Below are 23,189 nucleotides of genomic sequence, written 5' to 3' on the forward strand. Positions count from 1 at the left end.
ATGGCACATAAATAAGAGGGCATTAGAGCTGTGGCGGTTTTATTTTAGTTTTAACACCTAAACAGGAGTTGATTTTGCGTGCAAACTTCACATATGCTTAATGACGACACGAAGGCAAAATTGAAATCGATATATTTTTAAAGGATTAAATTTATGTGTTAGTATCATCAAAGGAACGCAATCACATTTCACTTCCAGGTATTTTGGAGCATCACAATTTTGAATGTGGAAAATGTCTAAGAAGCAATAAAATGTCTAAAATAGTGAAGATTTCGCGTGGCGTTGAAGTTGGATTTATTGAGAAATAATTCGCCAACAATCAGACGATAAAACTGTTGGAAAATTACCAACATTAATTTAAAGCTCGCTACGTATGAAATAGAGTTATTAGCTATATCTTACGTGTAGAAAATATCCCACATTAAATTTTTAACATAACCATATCGATGACTTTACGTGTTGCTGGTCATGATTTTATTATGTTACGCAGTAAATTATTTTGTCGTGCCGATTAGGTAATATTGATTTTCGCACAGATTGGCATTTATGTAAAGTGGCTTCCAGTTTTAGAAGCGCATTACGATGGTTAAGGTTTAATCATTACTGCATTTTAATTAATGCCGTGTTTTATACTGACATTGTTATCCCTGATGAAGAGCGACAGGACATCAAATGCATTCGATTTTCATTTCGAACCAATTAAATTAATCCGGTTTCATTTGAGAAGTTAAAAGGGTTTTCTGTTAGTCCAGTGGCATTGATGCAAAAGATGTTGTAATTAACTGGAATTTAACGGGGTTTGGTGAGATCAATTTACTGTACAGCCTTATTGTTCGTGCAGTACATTAAAATGTTATCGTTATTGAAATTATTTCATTACCCACTCATTTCAAAAGCATTTGTCGTCCGAACTATTATTCCCCGACTGACCTAAATCGCGGTAAATGAAGTTTTGACTTATTATTGAGTTTATAATTTAAGTTTTCAACCCGAAAAACTGACGAAAAACGTATTTCCATAAGGTTAAAAACGAGTCCGGGAGAAGTCACGAATAGACTTCTAGCACGCATTGGATTGATTCCTAATTTGGTAAAAGCATGCCAATAGTAAATTAAAAACGCCAGACGAAACGATAATGTTTTGGTAAGAATTAGCTCTAGAGCCGTGTGTACAATGCCTATCTTTCTTTATGGTTTTCTTTGCTGTGATATATTAATTATGAGAACATAGCTATTATTATCCAGCAATAATGACACATGTAATCAATGGTGTAATCGAATGGGGCCATCAGGTGGAAATGTATCATTGCTTTTACCTTTTATTCCTTTTTTGCCTATTTGAAATTAGCTGATAAACTATGGGGCTTGTTTTTCGTGTGTTGAAGGCAAACACATTAAACGATAGGGATTTGACAATGAAATTTGAATAGTTGGTCACAAAGTTTGAAACTGAGTTGTAACAGAAATACTAACGCCACCGGGTAGTATCTGATACATCTTCGGATTCTGAACGAGTTGCCTATAAATAACACATTATACCCTCGTTTACAACAGAAATGTACGCACGAAAACCCCAAAGGCACATTCCGAATATGATTACGTCGTTCTAAATAGAAACACAGCCCACAAAGATATTAGATATATTATGCTTAAACTCTCAAGTTACCACAAGATTAAACATTTTGCAGAACTCTAGCTAAACGTGAGTAACACATCTTTGTTCGGTTACGTAGTAAAAATCTCTGTAGAAATGACTATCTGAAAACTAAATAAAGCGAAACTCGGTGAATTTATAATTAAGACAGGAAGACCGATTTCGACACACGTTCCCTAAGCTATGTTATTGTTAAAGAGGGTTTAATTCACGGCAATATTTTCTTGGAGCTAAACTTTAAAGCAAATAACGCGTTACAAATGAATGATTTATTGACTTTCAAAACGGCTGAATACTGAAGCTTGACTTTTTAAGTTTTAGGCAAGTCAAGCCAAATTCCCATGAAAAATTCATCGGTTAAATTCGAAGCTTTACAGAAAAATGTAACTTTTAACCAACCAAGCGTGCAACAAAAATCCTTGCAATAAACTCGGGGTGAATTCCTTATGCAGAATTCTGGAAAATTATATGGGGATAAAAATCCGAGAAAGTAAAACCTAAAATCTACTTAGAATAGTGGAGCATTATGTAACAATTTAAATTAAGCTGTAATCCTCGTTTGCATACCCACGCGTATAATTCTGCGAATAGTTCAACGCAATTAGAGTCGCTGGAAGCATTAATATAAAATTATCTGGAATCTCCTAAGGATATTTTGGAATCCTTGCAAGCCTCAGCAATTATTACATTCTTCTCAGTTCTATATTCTTTTGCCTGTACCTACGGAAAGCGAACAGGCCATAATTATTTCCAGGCTCCATCAAGAGGTTTTACCGATTATTCAGTAGCACATTTGCATTCGGATTTCGAAGGCAAATCCCCCAATAAATTCAGAATTCGCCTTCAAATTCAAAAACTCTGTTAACGATGTTCTCTTATTTGTAGACCTTTTATAAGACCAATCATTAACCATTTGGTTTTTGCATTAAAAATGTAAATTTAAATAGAAGGAAAATTAGATTTAATTATTGAAACTAGAGTTTTCAATTTCAAGGAAAATTCACTGAATATCCAAATTTTAATTGTTTTTATTATAGTTATTTGCTTGAAACATATCGCGCCAAAAGTATTTTAGCCTCTGCCTCATTTTGCTGGTACTGCATTGCGATGGACTGAAAAAAATCAAATAACTCATAGAGAACGGTGTTTGACTTTTGAAACTCAGTTTTCAAACTTTCGTCACCATCCTTTTATATTTTAAATCGCCCATACACGCTTTGGTCGCCGGAAAAGCGCCAAAGTTGGTACGGTAAAATGTTCAGATTTTTGACATCGGAATTGTTCGGATTTCAATAGAAAAAACAGCTTTTTAACGTATTTTCGTAATTTTATTATTAATTTTCCCCAATAAATGTGTAAGCGTTCGAGCGAAACACATCTGAAGATGCAAACCATTCAGTTCCAGTGATTGCAATTGGAAGGTTTTACTTTGGGGTTTAGCCGTCTTACACTTTAAATTTTTATTTTTTAGCTACTGTTAGCGCAGAAGTTTTAATTGCCATTCAAAGATAAATGATGATGATTTAAATTTAAAGACTAAAAATGTACAATTCAATAAAGGTCACAGGCGAAACTAATAGGCAAATAGAGAAAGGGGGTCGTTTTACTGATGGAACGGAACTAGAAATGCGGCACTTTAAGCAGTTGAGAACAATCCAGCGTTTCAGAATGTAGCTTCTCAATTGAGTTTCCTACCTCACTTAGTCCTTCAGCTAGTCCAGAGTATTTGGTTATTTTGGCAATTTTCTTATCCTTAACGATTTAGTTCTGTGCCCATAGAAATAAATCGATTTTAACATATTTCCAGTTTTACTACAGCTAATCAATCATCAGTTTTGACAGGGTAAGACTTATATTATTTTAATATTTCTACTAAAACGCTTTAATATATGTTCGCTTCCATTAAGGCTAATAACTGGTTTATAAGTTTGGCAGTAGCAATTAAAGCGATTTTGATCAATTTAATACAAATTTCTCTGATGCACGAATTGATTGATTTAACTGTTTAAAGCGTTTTAAATGTAAATGTTATTATCAATAATAAAACGGGCATTCAAAGTTGTATCTATTAAGCGAACTCGAACAATTCCGAATATATCGAACAGGGACTTTTTATGCTCAATAAATGCAGCGTGTTATACTTTTACTTGACTAGTAAATGAAAGGATCGCTAACATTTAAAATATCTGCACTATTTAAAGAGTGTTTGCCTTATAATTATGCTTTTATCCCTTAAGGCGGCAGAGTAATGGAGTAATTAGTAAAATGAAAGGATTCTATTAACATCTGCTGAACGAATTCTACCCTATTTAAAATCTGATTCAACTGCATTCATTCGACACTACTATTTTATCTAAATACGCAATGTAACTGAGAAACATGCTTTATGATTCAAATGGTTTCCTTGCCAGTTAAAATATAGCATTATTTCAGTTGATCCCATTCAGAACAGCAACATTTTATTTCATTTGTTCTGGCCGTTTCCATTGTAGAAACTCGAGATGTAATACTATTTTGTTTGAAAGAATAGTAAAACATTAAAGTTTATAAAAGCAACACTCCAGAGTTATTTGATATTTTTCATGCCACTTTACCAATGTATTCTTAAGTGTGGAAATGGATTGAGAAATAAGGAAAATAATTTTATATATGCCATAGATAGTGCTATATCATGCGTATGTACCATTTCGTTGCCTACAGAAGGATTATTTTATTTTAATGATTCATCACCACTCAAACGCTGTAGATGTTCATGTTTAAATGTTTAGTTTTGGATGATAAAAACGAAATGTTCGCCAATGCAATTAAGTCCATTAATTCTGCTAACTTAAAAGCAATGTTCATGTATGCCTAATCCGCGAAACGTAATCGCTTGTTTTTGGTGAATAATTGCGTAATTTGGAACGAAGAATGTTCGCTAATAATGTAACAAAATAGGTTTTAATAGTTTTGATTAAAAGCGTTATGAAAGGCATTATATAAGGGGTAACGGATAATCACGATAGAACTGGTATGTGGAGGCATTCACGGCAAGCTTCCGAACTTCGCAGAACATGCTGAACAATACTAGATGACACAAAAACATACCAGAAACTTGTTAAAATGAAATTTTATCAGGATGGGCCGTAAATCAGCACGGAGTTCGCTAACGTGGACATCAACATTGTTCCCTGCGTTGCATGTATTCTGCCCCCAAATTTATTACACCTAACCAAAACTCACCCCGGTTTAAGTTGCTTGAGGTTTCAGTATTTAAGATTACTACGACGAACCGAAACATGATGAGACATGCAAGGTAGGTATAGCAAGCCATCTTGAGAACTTCTACTAACTGGCACTGGCTGGTTTCGGCAGCCTTTGCCATCAATGTAAAAATCTGGATCATTTTTTAGGGCGAACTATTTTTCTAACATAGCAAATTTTCCCCGGCTATGTTTAATGCTTGCACTATTGATTTATCCATTTGTAGACTTTCGGTCAATGATTTCAGGTCTAATACATTCCAACGTTTTTCTTTCTGGTCTGGTTGGTTTTGCAGTAGTTTTGTCGAAAGTGGGATCAAGCTATAGGCTTTAATTCTATAATTTAATTACCTGAACGTATAACTCTTTTGGGAAATATTTTTTGCGTTTCAATACCTACATGCAAGTTTTTCATCTGCGAGAGAGCTAATTTCCATTGTTGTATACGCCAGATTAACGCATTTACGATAATTCCTTGTACGACTTTCCAAAATGAAGACACGACAGGAAATCTGGCTGCCATATTAAAAGTTTTGAAACTTTGTGGGTCACAATATCCCAACTGACATGCGGCTTTGCCTGAAAGAAGCAATACCAGTTGGGCAGAAAGTGTTCCACAAAGTGTTTCGGTTATTCCTTTTCGATTTCAGTTGATTAGTCTCGCGGTGTGGTTGTGATTTATTCATGTTTTCCATATTTTAGTAAAGAAAACTTCGGTACAGTGCTATGAAAAGCTATAACATTTCGGAAAATCTTGCACTTTCATAGAATATCAATAAGCAACGCATCACTAGCTGTCTACAGCATTCCAAATGCGAATTCAGATCGGGTGGAAAGATCAAAAATTCCAATATAAATAGAGGAGTGCAACAACATCGAGCCAAGAAGCGGCATCTTTTTATCGTTGTAAAATAAATTGCTTCAGCTTATTCAATTATTATTATTACTAGCCTCAGCGATGGTATTTGCTTTATCCAGCAAGAGTGAATATTGCGCTTGAAAATCTTTAGCGTCGGCAAACACCTAAAGTAAATTCGGTATTTGCCTTAAATTATAATCGGTTTCCGCAAAATTTTCCAGGTTGGTATTTACGTCTCACCGCAAAACTGATAAATTTATTTTTACTTACTACGAAAATTGTGATCGTTTTATGCATAAATAACGTGTAAAGCTGGCAAATGAAAATCACACATAAGCTCATATACGGCAAATGCCGCACTATAAATCGATTCTTCTACGCCTTACTCTGCCAGAAAATCAACACATTAATTTTAATGTTAAGTGATTAATTTCAGTCGGGCTAATGGAAAGTATTAAACGGTTGTCAATGAAGTGATTTGCAACAATAATTGCTGCTGAGCCGAAATCAAACACTACTTAACGGTATCACGTTGTTAACAGACACACATGTCCATCTATTTTCGGGAAAATCCATTTTCCAACGACAAAACAAATATCCATCGACAACTATTTTTAATCACCCATTCTATAGCAATCAATTTGCCACATTCGATCCACATGTTTGGCTATGGATTAATGAGCATCAAATCTAGATCATATCGTCAACTTCTTATTTTATTACCTATTTTACCTAACAAAACCTGTACGTAGATGTTTTAAATTTCCACTTAATTAAATTACTCCAGTCGATTAAATAAGCGACAATTTAAAGTTATATTCGCTGTAGTTAATGATATGTATATACTTTCCTGACTGTGTTTCAATTCCAAATCAACTTCATTCCTGGGTTTCAGTCATTTATTGTCTCTATTTATCAATCAAAATACGTTTCGGTGTATTTTTCCACCATTATCAGTTTTTCTAAAATAACAGATAGTTAAAAAAATTTGTCATTAATTTAAAAAACAACCACAGTTCGTCGGCTGATGAGGCTGGTGGAAAAATACACCGAAACATATTTTGATTGATAAATAGAGACAATAAATGACTGAAACCCAGGAATGAATTTGATTGTTAATTATATGATATGATGTATACAAATTAAAGTTAATGTCTAAAAAGTCAGCATCTATGTAGCCTGCCATTCCAGGAAGAAAATGATACTTCAAACAAATAATATGCCACATTTTATACCCCTGTCTATTTTAAAGACTGTTTAGATATGAAATAAGCCGCAGTATCAAATAAAATTCGTATCAAATCTTTCTTACCGAAGATTATTCTCACTTTGCCTGACCTAATAGGGCCGAAAAAAGGTTTACGACAAAGGGAATTGGGATATGGATTCAAATATACCTTCTTCCTATTTCGAATCCCCACTAAAGCTTAACCCGTATTTCCGAGATGATTGTAGATCGCAACCCTTATTAAAAAGTTCAGCAAATACAATTTGTCAAAAAAAAAATAATAATAACGTGCCTTTGAAAAAATAATCTCATTGCACATTTGCATTGAGGGTATATTTAAATTCTTTTACTAATGGTACCATTTCACTGTCCGAATATTGCTGTTATTATGGTTTCAACTGATGTGTTTATTAATTAGAGGCCTCAGAAAATTGCAAGTTTATGATTTTCCTGCTATTTAATTAGATTTGAAAATGAAAATGGAGACGTCCCTGGACAATTTAATACCATTGCTAAGGAATATCAATTCAAAATGGAAGGTTTTTCGGACCCTTCTTACAATAGGACTTAAAATATCGGGAGAATATACCATAGGAGATAATGTGATTTGCGAAAAAAACTTTTGCGGCTTACTTTATCACTGGACCTTATTTCGTGATTCGAATGTTCTTAAAGGGCAAATCCGTAAAACTCAAAGACGATTTAAATATTTTATGTACTTGCTCTGCTTGAAAAATAATGGCTGTGGCCGAAACTTAAGTGAAGACGGCACTTCAGAAGAACTGAAGATACCTTGTTTCAGCTTAAGCTCAGCTAGATTTCCTAGAGTACTTACGTAAAATCATGAAGATACATTATTTACTTAATTGGTTTAATCAAATTATATTTTTCTCTTGATGGGCGGAACCAAGGTTTTTAAGACTACCAACCATTTTCCGAATATTGGATGGATGTTCACGTGAAGAAAATGTAGAAAAAGTTGTACATTTGTGAAAAGAAAGGTATTTAATTAGTCATCGTTAGTTAACAGTGACAGGAAATGCTTTCAATAAAAGGTTTCAGGTTTTTGCAACGAAAGTCTTGAAAGGGCTTAATTAAGGAAAAACCCAGTTTGAACCGATTTAGCTAGTTAAAAATAAAGTAAAACTTTCCAATATGAGTGCAAATTTGCTTTATTACGCCATAATGTGTCTCGCATCGATTCTGGCCTTTAAACTCGCTACAGAAATAAAACCAACCGAAAACACGCGGAATTTTCACAGTCATTTTGAATTAACGAAAATTGTAGTGTAACCTGTTTTGATGGAGTTTCGTGCCAAATTAAATCGTTTTTATATTTTTAAAGCTATAGCATAATCTCCAAATATCTTTCTGGTCGATAATGTTAAACATCCTTTATTGCATTTAGTTATGTTTCACTTAGAAGCAAAATTACAATTAATCTTGTTTGCGAGATTCGCACGAAGTTCAACAGATATAAACATGAGATAAACGGGGACTAAAGTTTCTTCTCTAAATATCAACAATACGAAAAAGTTGGAAATATCGGCGTTCCAAGCTCGCATTTTACCAAACTCTGTCGCCTCCAAATTCGCCTCACTCAACCGTCCAAATCGGACGTTGGTTTCTCCACAACGATAAATTATAAGAATTTCCTTATTTGCCATTTCTGAACCCAGTCACGGACTGTGAACCCTTCGCTTTTATTTATTTATTATCGCTCCGAGCTAAAATAAATCTTGATTTTCAAACCAACTTTCACATCCCTAGAGTGTTATTAGGATATGCGTGAACATTTTGCGTGCAGCAGATTCTCCTATGATCTTAAATCTACTCATTCGAATTTCCCGCGTTTAATGTCGAAACGTTGTCCGCATTCAAAGTCAAAAGCAAAAGGTTTTTAAGGCTCTGTGAGTTGGAGAATATTTTTTTCGTCTCATGAGGAATCAACCAACGCAATCATGAACGAAAAATCCTGCATCAAAGTCGGTGAACTGTCGGAATGTGATTGCAAAGCATTTTTTGATTGAAGTAAATTAGATAAAAGAACATTTTTGATTTTATGCTAGTGCCTATCGAGCAGGATAAATCTTCCTTCTGGGGAATTCATCAGTTTAATTAATTTTACGAAGTCTTGTTTATTTGACTAGGTATATGGAAAAGTGCAGCAAATGCCATACGAATTCAGAAAGCTTGCGGTTAAATAGAATTAACAGGTTTCCCATATTTGCATTTGAAACCAGTTAAAGTTGGTAATATCTGCTAAAATCAAACCATTTTGTAATGTTAATCTCAAAGGGACAGACATTTGCATTGCTTGATTGGATTCAGTCTGGTTCGGTGCAATTTGTTTTCTACAATACAAATATTTAAATTACTACCAACTTTAATCATTATCCGGCGTACTCACTTTATGATCTATGTGTACGCAAACTAATTCGCCTGGAATAGCGTTGTCTACTTTGCAAGTTGTTAGGTGTTCTGGTTTATAGGAGCGTTGGGAGTTGATATAAATGGATTTTAAAGACATTTTCAACAAGTTATTGAGAATAAGTTAGCAGAAATGTTATTTCATTATGTTCGCAAAGCCCATTTGTAAAAGCCAGTAAATAAAGTAGAGCCAAAGTAAATTTAGTGTTAATGAGATTGTCCTTTGACAGGGTTACTTCATATCGAAACATTTACCCTCTAAGATAATCATATGTTGCATGAAATTCCCTTATTTAAGACTCGCATATACGTTTGGGCCCCATTGCCATTAACCCTAAAATATGTTTCTACTCGCTAACAGTATTCTACTATTTAAGTAGTAGTGCCGATTATGTCACCTACGTCTACCTCGCTAAGTTCGTCTCTCCGCCAAATAATTGAAGCAGGAAGTCTGAGAATCATAACTTTATGATAACGATATCCTATTCTTCTCAATATATATCTTTATAACTCCTCCAGATATATTACTAACATAAAATCTCCAACCGTTTTAACTAACTTGTAACTCGCATACTCGCCGTGTCGAAACTGATCAGTTTTTCTGGTTTTTGTCTTGTCTTCCTGACGTTCCACCAGTTTCAAGCAATTGCACGGAAACTCTACCTATTTTAAACAGTATTGATATTTGAATAATCCATATTTTACTTATACTAAAATAATTTCAAATAATATGCGAATCTCCAAGTGATTGATGGGCGTGTAAGAGTCGAGGTTATTTATATTAATCACCTTCGAACTATAACTTGAAACGATCTGTTAATACGCAACAAAAACCAATATTTAGTATATTATCGTAGGTATTTCATTATAAAGTTAATAAGCAATATTGATTGTGTGTAATAATTTCTTGAGCCACGATATTGAACCATAAGGCGCAAAATGGGGTTAAAATTGCAAATAAAATTGAAATTAATTAAAGCACGGGCGTGCGTAATTGAAAGGAAAAAAATATTAACAGCACATTTATCACGTTCTAAAACAAATGGCCGTGTAGTTTATTGCATTCAGGGCTTACTGGATTAAGACCAGAATTGTAGTAATTGTCGATTAACTTAACGATCTCAAACGAGTTAAATATTTGAAATGGGACTTTGCCGTTTTAATTTTTCCAAAAGTGAGGAATCGTCGGAAGACTTTAAAAGCGCCAACCAAATGCGTCTAGAAATGTATGCGTCAAGGAGCATTTACTGGAATTAGGAACTATTTTTAATAGCAATTATTTGATATTTATAGTTTTCGGTGTATATTTATTAACTAGTTTTCGATATAACCTCTATCAAATGATCCATTACTGCCACGTTTCAAACAACTGCAGTACCTACATATATTTGTCATATTTTTTTGAAAAAGTCGCTCCCTTAACATCTTCAAAGTTCGATGAAACGGTGAACTGATTACCGCTTCCACCATGTGTTGAAAATGCCAGTTTAACCGCGTTTTTTGCACTGAATCGTATTATCTGCAAAAAAAGACGTTTTGTGCCTTTCATAAAGCTTTTAAGGGAACAAGATGTAAGGGTGCCGCCCCCGAAAGTATAAGGCTATATGAAATATCCCCTTTTCTCCTTTGAATAGAAACATTCGCTAAGTTGGGCTTCTGCATAAGACAGGTAAAAAATGCAAACACTGCCCCTGAGGAAGGCCTATATACGCAACTTCGTTTAATATCATTATCTTTCCATCAAGAAAGCAAGTTTTCACAAAATCCTTTTAAAAGGGAAATTTGAAATTTAAAGTATAGCTGCCAATTTCCGATAGGGAAACATTGTACCTATGTTTTTTAACTGGGGAAAATTGAATAATATTCTGTAGAAATATAATTGATGCGTGCAAAGAGTAGTGACTCTGTCGGGATACGACGGCTCATTTATCAGATAAATTTAAAATACACATGATATTGTGAATTTCCCGCTCGGATCAAATAAATAATTCAAGGAGCAGGAAAATTAGGGTGGTAAGATAATTAATCTTGCAGCGAAATTGTGTCAATTCCCCTTTCTCCCTATACTAACTACAGTAAAGCATGGCATGTATTCCATTGTTTGATGCGTAAAGTTCTAAATAATTGCAAACGAATCACTAAATAGCACAGATTGAGGGCAAACGCTATTCAAATAAAGGGCGATATACAGAAATTAGCTTCAGTCGTGTAGGCAGTAGCACGTATAATCTGAAATGCGAAACACACCAACAAAGTGAAGTGGATATTATTAGGAGGATTAGCATTCTCTTTTCGTAATGTACTTCGCCCGAAGATGAAATTTAATGCAGGTATATTTACAAGGCAAATGAGCCTTTTTATCTGTGAGAAAGTATGCTTTGTTTCACACTACTCTTGTAGTTCTTTGGCATTTGTTACTGTCAGCAACTTGCTGGGGCATTTGATATTCATATCCAAATGCAGGCGAAACTGAAGGGAAATTCAATTTTCCACTGACCAATGGTCACTCGAATATTTCTGTTGTATGTTTGGTCTATGCAACAAATTCCCCATAGAAATTGCATTGATTTCGAAGCACATTAAGCATCTAAATTACGCAAGTTAGCTTGGAGTTAAAATATAGTCTGGTTTAAGATTAAGTTCGATTCGCCGGGAGAATTTGTCTGCAATGTATTTGAAGCCCACCTTTATAAATTCACCTATAATGCCCTGAACAATCGTAAGTTGGAGAGTTCATATGTATGGCTTTAAATATAAGCATGACTTTATAGAGTTTGCAAGCAATAACAGAGAAATCCCTTTGAAAATTACAGTTGAAATGCCTCGAAGGAGATGTTTAGGGTTTTAGAGGTTGAACTTTACAGAGAATTTGCAACCAAATATATAAAATTTATCATAATAGCATCGCAACAAATTGTGCTTGAGCAATTCAAAACTTACGTCGGCATTTCATGCCGGTTTATATAAAACAAGAATTGTCGATTAGATATGAGATATCAAGTATGCAATTTTGGTATGTTGCTTAACGGCCCAACATTTTATATGCAAATTAGGTTTAATAAAGCAATCGACTTGGGCTGATGTATAATTTGAACTAAAGGCGCTCACTAGAACAAGCCACAGTATGTAATTTTTCGTGCAATTTACTGGATATAACACATAATAAATTACCTATTTGTTACGATGTTACGAAACAAGGCAGCCGATAAAAAAAGTCTCCCTCGCACATCAGCTTTCTTGAGATATGGCTTATCTTTATCGAATAATATATTCATAGATGGCACATAAATCTTTAAGCTTTCACATGCTTGTAGGTATTTTAGAAATCTTGTTTCTTTTGTGGAAGTATATAAAACTCCATTTCGTAAAATTGGAAATCAAAACTGATAAAGCCTTACAAAAACAACAATCTATTACTTTGGTGTTTCAATATGCAGTAAATTGCCTTTGGGTTTTTTGCCTTTTTGCACTTCGTTGCTTTTTATCTACGATCGCTGAAACCTAATAAATTTGTAATAATTTCCATACTGTCTGATATTCGATAAGCAGAACCATTTATAGTAGTTATATTACGAGTATGTCTTATGTTCTGGTAATAACGTTTAAGCAAAAGTATCGTAAATTAATTGCCAGCCTGGTCCAATTGAATGGGGCCTCCCCCTTTTACTGGCACCAATTGATTTACCTGAACTAAACGCCCAACATCGATGCATTGCAATCGATGAGCCCTGAGGCTCAAACATTTGAAAACTGAATTTTTGGATTATTTAACTTCGAATTTGCTTACTGCCCCATTATTTGTACGCAAAAAGGCTGAAAAATAGTGAGTTCGTCTGTTGCCATTTAAAATATGAAAGATAAACCTTATGCAAATAAATCAGTACAGTTTGGTAGTAGAAACTCAAATATGGTACAGAGGTTTTGGTGATGTACGGCAGGTAATAAGCCCTGGCCTGTTTAGAAAGACCACAGCTTAACGACCCCCGCTGAGAGTTAGGAAAAAGTAAACATATAGAGGGTATCTGCAAATCCGCTTCAGAGAGGTAACTTTTATTTTTCTCCATTTCAATATGCCCGGATTACTCAAGAAATTGATTGTAAAATGCCACGCAGGTATATGTTATTCAATTGTACATTTTTATTGCGGAATTATATTATGGGCCGGATTGCGGGATTCTTCGTTTTACTTTGGCGAATTTGTGAAAAATCGAGGTTCTTCAACGACCAACCGCTTCGCTTTAGTAACCGAAGAAATCGTGGAAAGTCCCAGAAATTTACTATTAAAGTGAGTTTTTCCTCACTTAAAGCAGCGGAGTTTCGCTTTCAAGTGATTCTATGAGTCGGATTTTTCGATTTTCGGCTTTTTCTTGTCAAATTTGTGTTTTCAATCGCCTCGCCTTAGTAAATTAAAAATACTGAAAAGAATCAGAAACTTCCTACTAAAGTGGGTTTTTACTCACTTAAAGCCGCGGGCTTTTCTCTAAATCGGACAATTCTCACCTATATATATATATAAATAATCTTTATTTCCTACAGAAAAAGGGTATCGACCCAATCGGTTTTTCTGCCCTTGTTTAGTACATATGTGTCTTAGCCTAGCTTATTTTAAAATTAATTCCTATTCCTAACACTCGTATAAATTAATCAGCTATAAAGAAATAAAAATTATTGGCTTACAAAATAAACAGATCTTAGTCCTTAGTTCAGTTGCGTTTGTAGGTGTTCTAGTAAAGTATCTGTTGGGGAACGAAAACGGGAGTGTTTTGTCGGTCTTTCTCACCTATATTAGCTTACTTTCTCAAGTATATGCCCTAAATTTGGATGCTTTAATGCAATTATGCGTATATTTGCGGATTTAATTGACTAATTAAACGAAACCTTCAAGACTTAATTTTAATTTAGGCCTTGATTAATTATCTGTTATTCCAAGCATATCAACTGCCATTCGGGTTTGCAACGAATAATTAACCAGACTAATTAAAAACGAACACCTGCAAATTTATACTCTATTTATGATTATTGTTTAGTCAATACATTTAAACCTATATTGAAATAACCGTTTTAAGTATATAAATATAGTGATTTCAGACGAATATGACCTAATTACCTCAATTATTAAATAGCAATAAATTTTTCGTGGCGGATATGCACCTTAATTAATGTAATCCATATTCTGCTGGAGAAGTTTACGCTTCTTAGAGCATTCGAAAACTTCGTAAAATATTCCCGAGGTAATTCAGGGAGTTCAGCAACAATTCTCAAAATTTTCGGAATAATATCCGTTAGTTCCACAGCTAAAGCACAAAGAGAAAAAAAGGAGGAAGCGTAGGTTGTACTAGACATCAATCATGGAAACAGATTTTAGATAAATAGCTCGACAAACAGTACGGAATTTACGTTGCAGCGAAAGATTGAATTGACGATAAAATAAATATTATTTGAAGGTATGCCTATATGTAAATAATAATGCTAAGGAACAATTGTTAAATTATCATTGAATCGGTAATAGATATGGTTCAACCACAAAGATGATCAAGTCGTGATCATCACACAACGAATGATACAATTCAAAATAAAATTAACCAGTTGTGTAGCACACAGCCCGAAAACGCCTAACATGGCAATAAACTTCAAACTAGTTTGCAGATACTAATCTACTTTGACCCGCAAAACAAATATCATTCTGTTTACAAGTTATTAAGAAACTTGGACATGTAACTTTACTCGGTCAGATCGTTTCCTATATCTTTGTCACTTTGCAATTCTAAACTACGTCTAATGCAATTTACTAAGTTTCATTGCAACTGTTTAAATGAGTGACTGAAAATGTTTCCGGTTAAGTAAAGTTGAGTACTAAGTCAATCCAGGTCATTGCATTAGCTGCGACTAATACAGCTTTAATAAAATTTCAAATTTTAATATCATGAATATTTTATATTTCGGTGTTAATTATATCCGGCTATATTGCCGCCTCAGAATTAACTTGCATATTCCTAATCTCAATGAATATTTTACACTTTTTTTCTAACTATCTTAAATAAACTACATTCGCTCAGTTCATATTAAGATGCTACGGAAAGATCAGTAAATACTGAGTTTTGATATTCAGTTGTACCCATAATCACCCGAAACATTTTTTTTGCGAAAGGGAAATTCAATTTTACGTTACTAATGTGATCCAGGCATGTCATTAATCATATTTTAATATATTATATACCACCGACGAAAACTAATTAAGACTATTAAAAATCTCCATTAATTTTTATTTTCGAAACTTTGCTTGCGTTAATAAAAGTTTATGAATCGCTACAAGGAGTGAACATCTCATATTGATCGACTAGTGGAAAATGTGCTTTTTTATAAAAACTGAATTGAATGGTAAATCCGCAATAGCAATTAAAGAAATTGTATAGGCAGCATTCGCCCACATTTATATACTATATATAATCAAATATGTCGGTTTATAACGGGTTAATAAAATTCGCTTGTTGAAACTTTCCGCTAAATTACTCCGATTAAACCCGTCCTTTTCGTAAATATTGCCAAGTGAAAATGAGCCATTATTTAGAGATTTTTATAAATAAACTAGCGGAATTAGCGAATATGTATCCATATTTTGAAAAGTCCGTACTCATACTGCAATTCTAGAAGCAATTTATTGTTGTTTTCCGCTCAAGTACTAAATCCGGAATTAGCGTTAGTCAAATTGATTACACATGGCTCTCGTCCACATTAGGGCATGTTAGATAATCCTCCAAATACATATATTGTGGCAAATTAGAGGCAGAGATATTAAGTTGTATGTATAGCGGCCCTCATAAAAAATTCCGGAATTATTTGCCTCGAATTCAGACCATTTAGATTTGCAATTCTGGTAAACCTGTAGTGGACATCTAGTCTACCATGTAGCTCGGAACAATTATTATTTTTGATGTAGAAAGTGAAAACGTCAAGTATTATTAATAAAAACTTATCATTAACCGCGAGGTTAGCTCTGGGGCTATTAACAGAATTGCAATTTAATTTTCATGAAATTGTAATTTTTGTAATCCACAGAAATGAGACTGTACGTTGCCTTTCTAGCGTGTCACAATCCACTTATTTTTTTCTGCAATGAGAGCAGTTGCATGCAAGCCTTGTGCCAGCTAAGCATATTTAAAATATTGATCTTTACGTCTATATTTAAAATTTATTATATCATATAAAAATTACTCAAAAATTTGGGAGAGCTATAAAAACCACCCACGGATTTAATATTAATTGATTATAAACCACTAATTTATACAATACAGGGTGTCCCATCGGGAACAGCCGCGATCGATATATGGCAAACTGTAATTAGCAGAAGTATGAAAATTGGATGCTGTGCTGACGTCATTGGGGGCAAGCGTCTAAAATATTTTCAAGATAGCCACACTTCCGGTTAAACCGGAAGTACGTATCAACTTGCTTATTTTAAATGGAACATATTTCGTGCATAATATCCTATACCTAAGTATAACCGTTTTGTATACATTTGAAATTTTAGGTAAAAAATTACTATTTTCGGCACATTTTAAGCGTTTTCGAGTGTTAACGATTTCTCCGTTATTATTGAGCCAAGCTTTTTATAACTGCAAATTTCTGGCCTTCGTACGTCGAAAGGAATCGATTGAGCTCAAAAAACACGCATATAAATTTTTCCAAGAGTGACGTCGATTTTTTGAAAAAATGGAAATTTTCTCAAATAGTCGCAAATTTCCTATCATTTTCAGCTCACGGACGCAAGTAATACATCGAACTTATTAAAAAGCATGGCAGAAGTCTCAGATCCGAAATAATAGACATTTTCGGCCCATTTTAAGCATTTTTTTAACGTGCACAATCTTTAGCCGACAATTTCTTCCTCATTTTTGATCCAAACACTTTATAAATGCATATTTGTGACTTTGTTACTTCGAAAGGAATCGATTGAGCTCAAAAAACACGCATGTGAAATTTTTATTTTTGGCCGACATTTTTACAAGGATGAATGTCGATTAAAAAAAAAGTTTCTGCCTGGCTCTTTAGCAGTAAATATACGTGAAATAAGTTGACCCATTGCATTGACACATGAAAATTACACCTTTTTCGAATATTTAAGAAATCTAGGTGCTAATTATTGTCTTTTGATCTTGAGGCCAGAGAGACTCAGTAGGTGTCTTCCCTTTGTACTGAGCCGTGCGTGTGAAAATATACTGGCTCTAAAATACCATTTGGCAAGAAAAGTTCGATTTTAATTTTGGAAAACAGCCATTGGATGTGCACTCTAGAAAATCCGTTTTATTTGCGATTTGAAATCGTAGCCATGCACACAATAAGATTTTGTCGTCAAAACAGATTTTACTTCGGGGCGAAATTTTTAGAGTTAGAGGCACTTATTGGGTTTCATAAATTTTTGAATTTAATAATGAAATATATCAAATGGCATTTTGCAACAAGTGCTTGGAGAAAATTAGGACTTCCATTATCCTTTATTACCCTTTCTCCATGCACTATCCCAGAGATGCATATATTACAATTTAGACAAAAAACATAACGAGTCAAAGTAAATGAAAATTATAAGGCAAAAACTCCTTTATTACATTCGCTTTTGAGTCCAGTAGGTAATTAAATTACAGATTTTTGTTATAATTACTGTTTTATGACCCAGAGTTAAACATTTGTTTCCGCTACTGGCCCAAGAAATTTGCTTGTTTGCTTCAATCTGATACCCAAATAATCAAGTGGTTTAATTCGTACAAATTTACTTGTAAATAGCTAATTATTGAAACGTAGCCCGAAAGCTGCAGACACAGTATTATTCCTACTAGTTCAATCGGATTTCTTGCTTACTCATAATGTTTCTATTGGGATGATTGGAATCGGCTTGAAAAATATTTTTTCAGATTTGTAAACGTGGGTGGAAATCATTGTTAGTAGGTAAATACATCAACCGGTTTGTGGCAAAAACAGTTAACTCTGTGAGATCATATATTCCTTTTAAATCAGCTCACAAATTTGTACTTCTCTACACATCTGAAACGCTTTGAGCATTCGACAATGGCAAAGTGAATTGTAACAAATTGCAGTTCGGTGAGGATCCGATTTTTAATATGATAATAACTCTTTAATATCTAACTTTAATATTTTCTGGGACTCGTATCAATTCGATGTCGACTAGTCATTGGGGGAAAACAGTTATAAGCCTTTTCATTTCAACAAGCTACGGAAAGCCTCTTTTAAAGTCTTTAAAATCGCTGAAAACGATGGTGCGAAAATCCCCACTGCATTAACCATTATATGCAAATAAAATGTATTCAAATCCTTTCAAATCGGAAGTGTCAATTTTTGAATAAAATTAATAATATATTGATTTGAATGACTGCAAGTATGATTTGCTAAAGCACCCGTTTTTGAGTAGCCACTATCAAAACCGATTGCTCCACAGATTCCACTTAAGGTAATCTACTTAGTCAATTCAACGACTTAAATAAATAAAGGGCAATCCATTAAACAGTGGAGGACTTTGGACTCTGGGGCTGGAAAAGAATGGTCTTCTGACAAAACAGAGCAGAAAAAGTAATCCACGTAAAAGCGTTGATATTAATATACCAAACTCACGTAAAGTACTGAGCGCAAATAATATGAGGAAAATGGGCCACTCTAATCCTGTTGACCGCACAAATAACGTTTTTTATTACAGGCAAGCAAGCTATATTTTTGTATAGTGCCATATCTGAAAATCGAAAATTTTTCACTTGCTCAAGAAAAGCTGATAGATCATTGTTACTGTAGCAGTTTCTGCTTGAACCAATTATTTATGGTTGCATGCATTATGGACCATTCCAGGTCGAATGCAAAAAGCTTGAATGCTAGAAATGTTAAATATCTGTTAATCTTCCTCTTGGCGCATAATATGTAAGGTTTTACTGCCTCTAGATCTACGAAATTTTGTCTTATTAAAATATGAACATAACTTACAGCGATTTAATTATATCTGAAAGTATTAGTATCCCTGCAGTCCTCGAGCAGAAAACAAAATGACAACAAAATATACGCAAAACAAGGAATTTAATTCGTTTTATTTTAAAGCTTACGTTGCGTCTCTTCTTGGAGTTCAGGCAGGGGCCGTAAACTAAAAACGTTGCTTCTGCAAAATGAAATGAACCCGCATTAGTCAAGTGATCTAAAATATTAACAAAAAAGTTAAGGTCTTGTACTTATAGCTTGACACTTTTACATGTTTCTCTAGAATTATATGGTCACTTATGCCGACTATTATTTTTTAAAAAGACGTAGTACCGTTTCTGCTATGATCAGCATGGTTTAACTATAAAAGAAGCCACAGCAGAAACGAGCATTCAGACATTAGATGTTTGCCCAGAAGCCATAAGAATCGAGTCTCAGATCGTCTACAATCAATCTTAGTCTAAAGATATACGAGTGATAAGTCATAGTTAAGGTTCGGTTAAAACTAAAATTTATTGTTTGTATTAATTTGGAAATAAATTGTTTTTAAAAAGCAAACTTTCAAATTAATCAATAAAATTCCAGGCTACATTGAGCTTATTTTGGTTTTTCTGCCAAGTCATAATTCATCAATAGGGCTGATAGGTTATAAGACATTTTATTCTTTTTTTCTTGGCTGTTTAGATCTTCTCAGATTTATAGCACCAATTAAATCGTACATAAAGGCCTGTCACATTTTCACAAAAGGTTCACACTCGTCCGGAATTTTTGATTTGTTATTTCAGAAGTTAACCGGAAAATGTATCTTCGTGGATATAATTTACCGAGTTCAATATAACGGATATGAAATGACCGTTATGATGTGTTGACAACTTTATATGTGGGTATGTGAGAAATTGTAGGTTTGAAGTGCCACAGCCAGACACTCTATAATAATTACTTTCTTTATATCATAAGCATTCGCACAAACAACCCAAAAATTGGCTCTATATTATAGAATTACATGTCCTCGAATTTGAGATTTTTTGAGAATTAAAAACTAATGGTATTTGATCAAAGGCTAAATCATGCAAACGAATATAAAGATATTCAGGGCGATTGCTACAACGTTCTATTCCTTTTTGCTCATGCGACACAAGAAATATTTTATATTCGCCTTGACTAGAAAATCCTAAAGGAGTTGAGAAAAGCCGCTCACATATTTTAGTTTTTAGTCACGAATTTTATAGGATAACATCCAGATTGGCAGAGAATCATTGAAAAAGTTGACAGATATCAAATGACCCGTTTCAGATGGCTCGTATAGACGAAGCATCCTGTTTTACGATCTACTTTTTTACGGTCCCAATCACCTTTATTTCGGATTCCTTCTTTCATTGTACACATCATGCGTTAAATATTTATAAGTAAATTGCTTGGACAATCTGATCAGATAAACATAATTTCTTGTGACCATTATCATTATTTTTTATGGAATTCTCTGCGTTACCCATGGGGGATTTCCGGCTTAACTGCCTAACTTTGCCTTAGTAATTACGAAAGCATGGGGCTTGGAAAGTAGCGATTTTTTCAATAATTTGCAGACTTAAGAAAGTTGCACAAATGCAGGAACCGTTTTGGCCTAGTTTTTGTGAATCGTTCAGGCTGTTTGCCACTACGTAAATCATTAGAGCGATATAATGTATTTGGTAGATTACCTAAGAGGCCAGAAAGATCCTTCCTGCGAAGCTCATTTACAAATGTTTAAACAATTGCGCTGAAGGATGCAAATTTAGGATATTTTCATGAGTTGCTTCAAAAATACTTAGAGCTTTTAAGTTCCTTGTAACTCTATTGACCGACATTTTAAAGTAGCGCATTAATCATAATGTTTTATTCTTCCGCTCGGCGTGACCGAGCATAACGCTGCGCGCCAGTTTTTTGTTTCCACATAAGTTTTACCTAGTTTAATTACAACTATTCGTTATTAAATTGGCGTTTTTTTACAGAAACGCACAGTTGCTTCTGCTGCTTCCACTGCACTTTTTGGTATTTAGTGACATCGCGCCGGCACATTTTTAAATTGGTCATTTGCTTGCAAACGAGAGAAATATAATCAAAGCTGTTGGCTCGTTCTGCCCTTTTCCGTATTTATGCCAGCGAGTTAATAAGGCCGCAATAAAAACTGCCGAAAGGGAGTGGTCTGGTAGAACCTAGTTTAATCCGCTTAATTAATTTTACATGGCGGCAATTGTCCATTTACCATTAACATGCTACCAAAATCCCCAGATCAAAGCCGGTGAAATTGCAGAACGTCACTTAACGCTACGGCGTTCCAAATAACTAAATTTATTGATTGTGTCTTAGGTAGTCATTGCAGAGCTAAGACACTTATTATTTGATTGATTAACGTACAAAGTGATTTTATGTAATTAAAAATTGTTGCAAACTGTAATTAGCAGAAATTTGAAAATTGGACACTGTGCCGAGATCATTGAGACTTACTTTAATGGAATTTCGACATTTTGATCACTATTAATACAAAGTTTAAAAATAACGGTGAAAAAACCGCCCAAAATCAATTTTTTCAAATGGAAAAAGTTTATCATATTCAGTATCAAAAATAAGGGCAAGTTTGTCTATTCCAAAAGTGTTTAGTTTTCGAAATATTGTCAATTTAATGTTTTTATGTCGCTATTTTGCCGCGCCGTATTTAAAATGCAGTCACTCTCAGTTGCCATTTTTGGGCCAACTTGATTAATATTTGAATTTAGAGTCTCCCAAAATTCCTCAAATTGACTTTGTGCATGCGTGAATGCCAATAAAAATTTGCGATTTATGAAATAAATTTGGAAATGGGCGGGAAAAACACCCTGTATGTGGCAAAATTTTGTCATTTACTCTATGACACCTCAAACCTAGTTTAACCGAAACCCATCGAAAAGTGAAGAAAATCCCGAATTCCCCGAATTTTCGTTCATCCGATGGCAGCCGGGGAGACCCGAAGAATGGGAAACGCCCCAATGCGAGACCTTGTCGGAATGCGTAGAATCCGACTCCGACCAATACGAAGCGGGGTTTTCCGAGGAATTTCAACCGACCCCACCATCCGAGTCTTCGAAACCGATTTCGATGCGCATGAAAACCGGTTTCGAGTGTAGTAAAGTAGCGTAAATATTACCATGAATGGAATACCGAAGCGACCCAAAATAAACTATTTGAAAATTATTTTGAATTCTTGATAACTATCACATTCTCCATAAATGATAAATAAGTTTAAATAATCTTCGTCTGGGCATGAATATTAATAATTTTTAAAAGGTCTGCTGACAAACTGGACAGCTGTAAGAATTCCTTTGGCATTTGATTGTATTAAAAATGGCAACTTTTGTCATGGCAACTAAGAGTGACAGTATTTAAAACTAAATGCGACGAAGCAGCCATATGAAAACATTAAATTGGCAGAACTTCGAAAATTAAACAATTTTGGAATAGTCAACTTTACACAAACTTACCCTTATTTTTAGTACTGATTAAGATAAAATTAGCAAAAATGGGGGTTTCCATTTGAAAAAAATATATTTTGGGTAGTTTTCTCAACGTCATTTTGAAACTTGTTTTTTTAATACTTCGTATTAATAGTTATGTTAACAAAATGTCGTCGAAATTCCTTTAAAGTAAGTCTTTTTCAACAAGAAATGCGACTCAAATTAAGTAGCACATATTTGCTAATAGGAAAAATTTATAATTATCCGATTGGCTGCAACTGTCATTTTTCATATAAAATTTCAAATCTATCAAAAACGGTTAGACTTGGGTATAGAATATT

The 23,189-nt window shown here is 34.1% G+C and overlaps 1 protein-coding gene across 5 annotated transcripts in view; it reads left to right on the forward strand.

Annotated features, from left to right (window-relative positions):
* Nucleotides 1-23,189, forward strand: part of LOC109540961 (hemicentin-1) — a 103,061-nt gene that overhangs the window by 38,261 nt on the left and 41,611 nt on the right. The window lies entirely within an intron of this gene.

This window comes from Dendroctonus ponderosae, unplaced genomic scaffold (assembly GCF_020466585.1).
Source record: "Dendroctonus ponderosae isolate FM_Combo_2020 unplaced genomic scaffold, Dpon_F_20191213v2 Dpon_F_20191213_1, whole genome shotgun sequence".
Classification (NCBI taxonomy): domain Eukaryota; kingdom Metazoa; phylum Arthropoda; class Insecta; order Coleoptera; family Curculionidae; genus Dendroctonus; species Dendroctonus ponderosae.